The sequence below is a fragment of the Crinia signifera genome, chromosome 9, assembly GCF_055691185.1.
Source record: "Crinia signifera chromosome 9, ASM5569118v1, whole genome shotgun sequence".
Classification (NCBI taxonomy): domain Eukaryota; kingdom Metazoa; phylum Chordata; class Amphibia; order Anura; family Myobatrachidae; genus Crinia; species Crinia signifera.
The window spans coordinates 6,478,312-6,484,701 of NC_139225.1; positions in this window are offsets into that span (position 1 = coordinate 6,478,312).

Below are 6,390 nucleotides of genomic sequence, written 5' to 3' on the forward strand. Positions count from 1 at the left end.
TAAAGTGAGACTGGAGACACAAAAGATGGAATATGACCTGGATGTGTGAAAGAATCCGGATTGTCCACACAGATGACAGAGTCCAGGGTGTTCCAGTCCCAACATGCAAGGGGTCAGAGGTACTTATATGTTAGTTGGGCGCCCACTAAGCTATTTGCTTCGTTTTCCGCGTCTGCTCGCCACGCTTCGGGCTCGCTGCGCTCGCCACACTATATAAAATCAACTCCTCGCGGACATGGATAGTGGGGGTATGAGCGTACTAACTATAGTGGGCGCCCAACTAACATATAAGTACCGGGTCGGGTCCTCCACAGCTTTCTAACGCGTTTCAATCCACAAGGACTTTTGTCAATGGATTTTTCAATGTAGACACAGTATATGAAACCTGATACAATATATGTTGTTCCATTTATTGTATTTCTGTGACCTTCTACATGATTACATCCATGGAGAACAATTGAAACCTCCAGAACTGCCTGAATTATTACAACCAGCAATAAAAGGGAAGTTAAGTTTACACACATTCATTCATTAGCGCCTTATAGACTGCACTTATACCTGTGTTTTGATATTTATCCTTCACAGGGGTTGGGATCGTTTGGTCGAATGCATTATGGTCGAATGTCATTACATCGAATCCATTAGGTCGAATTGCTAAAAGGTCGACATGATTCTAGGTCGACATGGGAAAAAGTCGAAATGATTCTAGGTCGAAAGGTCATTAGTTCGACAGGTCATTAGGTCGAAAAGGTCATAAGTTCGACATTGTCTAGGTCGACATTCACAAAGTCGACATGGGGTTTTTCACTGTTTTTTTTACCTGAATGTCAACACAGTCGACATGGACACAGTTTAAAGTGCACTGCATCCCCTCGCATCGCTCGCGATGCGTCGGGCACGGTGCCTCGCTACGCTCGGCACACTATTTTATTCTCCCGCCACGCCCTAGTGGATGGTAGGGCATGAAATACCGCCTGTCAGCACATGTCGGCTCAAAAAACAGTGAAAAACCCCATGTCGACTTTGTGAATGTCGACCTAGACAATGTCGAACTAATGACCTTGTCGACCTAATGACCTTTCGACCTAGAATCATTTTGACCTTTTCCCATGTCGACCTAGAATCATGTCGACCTTTTAGCAATTCGACCTAATGGATTCGATGTAATGACATTCGACCATAATGCATTCGACCAAATGACCGCATCCCCTTCACAGTATGTATGCAACGCCAAATGTCTGTCACTGCATTCGATCTTTTCACACCTTCGTAAACAACTGATGCTTTCCTATTGGATATTTTCATGTATCAACTTCAATTTATCTTATGCTCCTGTGGTACTTTGCCTTAATTCCGTGCCCCATGTTTTAATACAAACAATTGATTCAAAGAGATTACTGAGGGACATTTATGAAGGATACATTAAAAGGTTGTTATATGAGGTTTTTTTTTATTTTTATTTTTTGGGGGGGGGGGGGGTGTTGAACCTTAACTATGCACATGGTCTTGGTGAAGTGGTTAAAGCGCAGTAGTAGGGGCACCTTACCAAAGCCTGGAGAACGGATCAGTACACTAATTGAGGTCCAAAAAATATCTTGTTCACTCTTAGTTTTGGCAGGACTTGCTTTTGTCGATATTGAATGGCAATTCTTTCAGTGATAGGACATTTATTATGCAATTTTGCAGCTTAATCCATGCCAAATATCACAAGCATTTGTGGCCAGCAATATTGATGGTTACAAAGGTGGGCGGGCATGAATCTTAAGATAGATGTCACATTGCACATGGTTGCAACTGCGGAACCGTTAATGAGCGCAGTTTGTAATCTACTGACTTGTGATGCAGTATTGCAAAAGAGGGTTTGGTGAGAATCTCTGTGCTTCAGAGGGTTCAATCTGTGGCAGAACACAATGGGGTCTAGCCCCCTGTGACCCCCTAGGGTAAATATAACGCTATAGAAATTGAGTAATATGGTTGGGTCAAATTTAGGAAAACAAACAATCAAATTTAAAACTGCAAATATAAGGCCAAATACGCGCAGAAAAGAGAGAATAAGAAATAAATGAACAATACGTCCCGGCAATATGATATTTATCCTGTGTGTATCTCTTCTGCGAGCGATGTTGCATTCGTCTGATTGTTTCTCCAAGATGAAGTCCAAAAGTACCCAAGTGTAGGAAGACAACTGTAGAAGACTTGTCTCCCAATATGGAGAAAAGAGATTATAGTGGATGCATTCCCCAACGCACAATGGGGGTTATTCTGGTTCACCCCTTCTAGCAAATTCAAGGTGGAGCCATGAAGAGGCTTAAGCTGCACCTGAAAAGGCACGAGTACTATTGGGCCACAAATGTAACCAATGGGGGCCACACACGGAGCGCTCTCACTAGATCGCTCACAAACTAAGCACGCTTCCAATATCTAGTCATCACCCGTGTTGTCTCTATTCAGAACACGACACTAACAGATCGCTCAGCACACAGTCCCGGGGCAATGCTAGATCGCCCCATGGGCCTTATTTTGGCTCATTCGCTCATACACATGCACGCATCCTTGTGAATGACCCAAATGACCCTATTCGCACGCCAAATTAGTTTGCAAGGCTTGCGCACGATGTGTCACACGAACATCCATTCGCATGCCAGTGGGAACCTCCCCCATCTTTCGTTGGTCGCCGACCATCGTATGATGGTGAAGGTGCACGCATGAGAAAGGTTGGCCCAGACCACTCGTACATATGAGCGAGAGATGCAGGGAACTGGGCGGGCAGACGACATCCGGTTATGTCAGCTGTCAGCCCCCTGCACGCGCGTCACAACCGGATTAGCCTATGTACGCCCAGCGGTTTAATGGGAACACCCACGAAACGCAGGGCGTACACATATGCTAATGCCCCAGCCCACGCCCCCCTCCAACCCCCGGCTTGTAAGGCTGGGAGCATGCCTAGAGTTCTCGCCAAGTTCGCATGCACCCAGCGTATACATGTGCACAAAACGTCGGTCCCCATGCGAACGAGCGGCTGCTGCGAATGAACCAGAATAAGGCCCTATGTGTAGTTTAAAAGTGGCCTGACATTTCCATACATTCTGCCTGCTAAGTTTTTGAGGTGTCACCCGGTAAGTCTGACAGCATTGCATCTGGCATAGGAACCTATGAGCCTGAGACTTCATCATTAAATCTAGTCGTTATATGGTGCGGTTCCTCCATGTTACATATGGGGGATACTGAATAGGAAAATGTGTGCTCTGTAAATATGCCTCAAATATTTAGTGATATAATAGGTCTCCCCTCCAGCCAAAACTACAATGATAGACTGAATGTAAACCAGATACTATGTAACACACCAGCTGTCAGAATATCCACTTCACACTATGGTCAGCTTTTTCCTAGCAGGACCTCTACTGAATGCATCCTTATTGGTCATTGTCCTGCTAGAAAATGAAGGAATCCTGTTGATCACTACACTGCGTGTACATCCTGTCGCTTATCAGCGGGGGCATTTCTATATAGTACGTTATTTATTTGGGACCTATGGGAAGAGGGCCCTGCTCGTGAGAGCTTATGGCGATACATGGCATAATATGAACTGGAGGTAGCATGTGCAGTGGGTGAAATGTTGCAAGAAACCTTGCGCTGGCCCTGGTGTTTGTTTCAATGTTCAAGTGAACTGCTGCAAAACATGTAGACAAGTTACTTTGCTCCATAAATTTAGGAGAAGACGCAGAAGTGCTAGAGACAATGGAGTCAGCTGTCACTGGGCTCCTGACATGAAGGGGGCACAGCACCATCAGCATTAGAGTACTTGTTGGTGCAGGTACAGGGGAAGCCGGTGTTGGAGCTTGTTGGGCAGTATTGCTGCAGCAGGCAGTACCTGGATGCCATATAGAGAAAGTGCAGACGCATACTTACAGGAAGTTCCCGGCTGACTGGAAGCACATGGAGAGTGAAAGCAGAGGCAGCAATGAATAACTTACGCTAATGGTTAGGAGCAAAGCAAAAAGGAGCAGTTTACGACTGGACAAACAGTGTTACAATGCAAGTGATGCAAACACATTTGTTCTCGCCTCGGACACCAATTACCAACTATAAATCACACTTCTCATTTAAAATTTGCCCCCTCCAGTGTAAGAAGCTCCTTTCTGAACAATATTGATGCAAATATCTTCTAGTGTGTATGGATCTTTATGCAGATGACGGCTTTTGTCCATTTTCCAGCATTTGGGAGCAGTCGTTTGTTCCCAAAAAATAAATAGTAGGGTATGAAATACCACCTTTTTTTATTAAAAAAGAAACGTGAAAAACTCAGGTCAACCTTTTTGACTATCAAGCTTCCCACTGTCCACCTAATGCTTGTGTCCACCTTCCGACCTTAGGTATGTCTACCTATTTCATCTATTGACCTAAGCCTTGTCAACCTAATGCATGACAACATTTACAGTGTAGGCCTAGCGACCATGTCCCCCATTGGTTGGGCTGCAGAGAAGGGGGTTTAGGCAGCGGGGTACGGGAGTGAGGGTTAGCAGGGAGGTTAAGGTTAGGGAGAGATTGTTAAGGTACGTACAGATACGGTCAGAATTATCCTTATTGGGATGCCGGGGGTCGGTCTTTGGACCGCTAGCATCCACAGCACCATCGCTACCATCGATATCACAAATGCTTTCCATCGGCAATAAACCATCAATGATTTTGTATCAATTGCACTTAACTCATAATAAAGTTTGCTACTTCAGTTCATAACCTCTCACTAGTGTACAGCCAAGAAACTGGTTAATAAATGGAGTTACCGGCCTAGCTGGCTTCGTTAAGCACCATGTCCCAGATTTAAAAAACGTAGGGACAAACCAGGGTTATCTGGATGCCGGTTGGCGGGCTGGTAGTTTGTTTTGCCCACAGAGTATGCCAAGTACTTTGTTGAATTTGCTCTGTGTTAGGGTTTCTTAGAATGGATATTGGGGCAGATGTATTAAGCCTGAAGAAGAGAGGAGTTGCAGATAAGGTAAAAAGGACCAGCCAATGATCTGTTTGAAAATGACAGTTGGGAGCTGATTGGCTGGTGCGTTCTTTCCACTTTATCTCCAGTTTCTCTCTTCTCCAGGATTAATAAATCTGCCCCATTACTTGGTATTTTATATGAAAATGTTGGTGATCGCTCAAGAGGGTCAATGCTTCGAAAAATGGATCCATCCCTTCTCCTGCATCGATGGTTCTCAACCTCTGCTCTCAGATGAACAATATAGTGCCTGCATAATACCTAGTGCTTTTTAGTAAAGAGCTTGATCTCTTCAGAAGTTGACCAGTATTGTAAGGACTGAACGCGATGCAATACTCTCCCATGGAGCTACGAGTTTACCCTCAGCTGTTTGCAGTGTTTAGGACAGGATGTTCCCAAATGCGGACCTCGGGGCAACTCAACAGTCCAGGTTTTAAGTATACACACACTGTGCCAAAAGGTGAATTGGTACATCAAGTGGAGTTAATCTGTGTTTAAACCATGGATATACTTAAAACCTGGAACGTTGGGCCTTATTCTAGTTCACTCTTACAGGCAAATTCCTTCTCAGATGGACAAAACCATGTGCACTGCAGGGGGGGGGCAGATGTAACAGGTGCAGATAGAACTAGATTTGGGCGAGTTGTTTAGTTTCTGTGCAGGGTAAATACTGACTGCTTTATTTTTACACTGCTATTTAGATCTCACTTTGAAGAAAATCCCACCCAAATCTAATTCTCTCTGCACAAGTTACATCTCCCCCACCTGCAGTGCACATGGTTTTGTCCATGTGAGAAGGAATTTGCCTCTGAGTGAACTAGAATAAGGCCCATTGGGTGCCTTGAGGACAGCATTTGGGAACCTCTACCTTAGGAGCATTGGTAGTAGACTATAAAAAGACAAGTCCACCAGTGTCTGGAGTTCAGTGGACACATGAGAAATCTCAGGAAATTAGTGTCTGTAGCTATGGTGTATCTGTGTTATGAATGACATCACAACCTATTTATAGCATGCGTATTGGGGGAATGTACCTAGGGAGATTGCTGCTCTTCTGCTCTTCCGGAGACATTCAATATTATTTAGAAGACAAAGCAGCAGCGTCTCTAGGTAACTTATGATCACCTTCAGGCAGTCCTATACAGGTTTCTCAGAAAGTCTGCGAGACACCTGTATTTAACTGCACATTCTCTACTAAAATAAAATGGTATATAGAAATACAAGGTGCTGATGAATGAAAAGGTCTGACCCAAGTTAAATCTAGACTACATTCCCCTATGACATCACAAATGCAGAGTCACACAGGCCCATCCCAGTGCAACCCTGCATTTGCAAGGGGAAGATCCTCACAACCCACCCGGGAATAAGCGCTGGGCTCTGCCTCCTCCCTATAGCGTGATTAT